We start from the raw sequence: 3,639 nt of genomic DNA, 5'->3' as shown, positions 1-3,639 counted from the left end.
TTGGGTTGTTGGTCTAAAGTTTTCCAGAGGCCCTTGAAACAATACAGACCACTGTCATGGCTCTTGGTCACATCAGAACTTGAAGTCCCCAGAGATACCACCCATTTTAGTCAGAGGACATGGGAAGATCAAGCTGCTACTGCATGGGAAGTTGCCTCCTTGATGCTAGTTTCCACAGTAGCAGAAGGTGCTACTCAGGCAGCTGAAGGAGAAAATCATCACTAGTCGTACTGATGTGCTACAATAATGACTCTTATAGCAAGATAGGCCTATGGGTGCAATAGTCACAGGAATGCGATTGGGATAACTACCTGTTTTCTTCTGACATTTAAAGCCCAATCCACAAGATAAAAATAAGACCTGCCTGCTACTATAAATGTTCCCAACTGGTGGCTGGGGAACTTACAGTCCCTATGGGAGAACCTACTTCTATTTTCTAAATGGACATAGTGTCTAACTGCATTTATCTGTATGATATGCATCTAACTTCATAACTTTGCATCTACAGATTAGTACAGTTCTCAACCCTCATTAAAGAAGTTTCTTTGTGCAGTAGATAGCAGTCTATGCACAATTGGTCAAGTCTCAGAGAATGAGTGTCTGAATGAATGTATTGGGAATGTTCTACTCCATAAATGTATCACACACACCCCATCCTGAAGGCACAGGAGCCGCCAAGGAAGAGAGGGCTGAAAGATTGCAAAAGCCACGGGTTCAGAAGGGCTAGACACAGACAAGATATGACAGGACCTCTGCACCCATGAGCCCATAGCAGTTGTGACCGCCAGCACAAGATCAAGCTAGTCACAGTTCTAGCATGCAGGCAGACAAGGTTTACAACCCTTCACCCCTACTGAGGAAGCTACTGACAGTTGGAAGGCTCTGTGGGGGGTGGGGGAGAGAATCAGTTTTCTTCTAAGGTGGTCAACTCCACTCCAGTGGCTATGCCCATGTCTTAGGGTTTCTAGTGCTGTGAAGAAACTCCATGACCACAACTTTTATAAAGGAAAGCATTTCATTGTGGCTGACTTACAGGCTCAGAGGTTTAGTCCATTCTTGCTGTGCCAGGAAGCATGGTAATGGGCAGGCCTACTGTTACAGTCGTTGCTGGCACCATATTACTGTGATGCACTAGAAACACAGGGCATGGCAAAACCACAGAACAGTTGCTATTTCAGGTTGTATTTGTATAGGGAAGGCACAATTCCAGTCCCATGTAAGAAGACTTCTTATTCTGCCTTTGAAATCTTTTCAAACTGAACAGAAAGAATTTGGAACAATAGCACATTTTGTGTTAAAACACCAGAACAGTTGTTATTTCTCACAAGTGAGAAATCTTTTGAACCTAACCCTTTCATATGAGCCTTGGGGCAGGATGACAGGGTCATTGGTTTCTAAGGCAAATTCTCTTCCAGCAAGGTGACTCGGTTCCTTGACTGGCCCACACAGGCCTACTGCAGGCCTCCTGGGCTCAGGCTCCTGAGGAAGTAGAGACACTGTGGCTACAGTTCTACCATTTTCCAATACCATTACACTGCCAAATTTGTTCAATGAGCAGGCAGCAATTGGCACAAGGAAAGAAGAGTCTGCCTCTAAACTATGAATCATAGGTGGCTGCATTTGCATGGTGTGATCACACGGCCAACGCTTTACCAGGGAGAAGGTCGTAAGGGGACAGGACTGCAGCTTTGTGGTAGAGCATGTGCTCAGCCTGTCATGAGACCCTGAATTCAGTTCCAGCATCGCTAAACACAAAGAAAATGAGCTTCAAGCCAAGACGAATTTAAACTGGAAGATCTGCCTCTTAACCAGGAACGTAACTTTATGCAAATTACTTTATCTCTCTGCCTCAATTTTTAAAATAGGATAAGTAATATTACTTAGTAGCATTTGTGCCAGGGATCAAATATGTACATAAATTACATACTCTTTCTTAATTTCCACTCAGTTATGTAGGCCCAGGGCACATAGGAAAGGTTTAGTGACCATATATCTTATATTACATAAGTGAGATTGGGCTGGATAACAAAGGTGGCCTTATGTTAGGGTTGGTCTGGTGCTGCTGCATATTCAAATGCTAAATACTGTATCCAGAGACACCAGCCTTGTCTCTTACTTGTCACTCTTCAAGTAAGGTTGGTCAATAAAAGGCTAAAGCCTGTGATTGGGCAGTAGATGGAAGTAGGTGGGGTTTCAGTTAAGGCCGAGGGTCACTGGTAGGAGGCGACTGGAGGAGAGGAAGGGACCATGAGAGGAGATGGACCCCGAGCCATGGCCAGCAGAGACCACAAGTAGCAAGGGACGTGTGGCTGGGATGTTGGTTTAAAAGGCTCCAAACCTGCCCTGTCTGGGCTGACAGCTTGTAAATAAAACACCTGGATTCTGTGTCCTTTATACTGGCTGATGGAATTTATAAATCCATTCACAGCCTTAGTGCTGTCTCCTTGTAAGTTCCTCCTCTTTCTCTTCCCTCTCTCCTTCCCCCCTCTTCCCTCCCCAGTTGAGACATGATCTTGTCCAAATCTGCTTTACACATACTGTGGCTCACCTGGAGGAGATCCCTGGCCCCACCCCACCCCACCCATCTCTGGCTACTCCATCAGTAAGAGAAATTCAAGAGCCTAAGATTTGGGTGAAATGTGGCCACCAGGTCCCCTCAGTCCTGGTATCCTCCATAGTGACTTCTGCCCAGGCCTCTTCTTTCAGGTCAAACTTGGGACTTTCAAGTGAATGTCCACAGCATCAAAAGCAAAATCCCTCATGCCTACCATTCCTGAGCATGCTGGACTCTCCTTAGGGTCAGGTAGGACAAGAGGGCTTATGTTCAGTAAGCAGGCATTGTCGTTCCCGGAAGACCCTCTGGCTGAACCATGGTGGGCTTTTCCCTGGCTTTGCTTAATTCAGCCTTGTTTTAACTTTTGTCTGTGTGATATTTTATTGTAGTGTGTATGTGTGTGTGCACGCGCATGTGCACGCACACACACACACACACACACAAGCGCACATATTTTGAAGTCAGATGCCACCTTGTAGGAGCACGTTTTCTTCTACCGTGTGGGTCCTGGGGATGGAACCTAGGCAGTCATGTCTTGACAGCTTCAGCTCTGTTTCATCTTCTTGATTCCTTTCTCCCATTGACTAACTCTCTCTCTCTCTCTCTCTCTCTCTCTCTCTCTCTCTCTCTCTGTGTGTGTGTGTGTGTGTGTGTGTGTGTCTTCCTTCACATTTTTCAAGCATGTTGCATTTGTCCCTGCTCAGCCCCTCTGGGGTCATATCCAACCCTCAAGCGCTCAGCAGAACTCATTCCTTTCCCACGCGTGAGTGTAAGATGCTCTTAGGGGCCGTATCTCATTGTATGTGTGCCTGTTCTCGTGCCTGCGAGCAAGATCTGAGGCTTGCTTCTAACGAATAAAATAGAGAAAAGATAATGAAATGTACCTTCTGTGGTTAGATTGGATTATACAAGGCTCTGCCTTGCTAGCAGACTCCCTCTGGAGACTCTCCTTGCTGACCTAATGAAGAAATCAGTCCCACAAGTCCCACATGCCAAGAAACTGGATATGCCCGCTAGGAACTGGCTGGTCACCAGGAACCGAGGCTAGTTTATCTGAAGCAGGAAGCCTTGGTCCTCAGTCTTAT

The sequence above is a fragment of the Apodemus sylvaticus genome, chromosome 2 (genome assembly GCF_947179515.1).
Source record: "Apodemus sylvaticus chromosome 2, mApoSyl1.1, whole genome shotgun sequence".
Lineage (NCBI taxonomy): Eukaryota > Metazoa > Chordata > Mammalia > Rodentia > Muridae > Apodemus > Apodemus sylvaticus.
Note: the sequence above shows the minus strand (reverse complement) of the source record.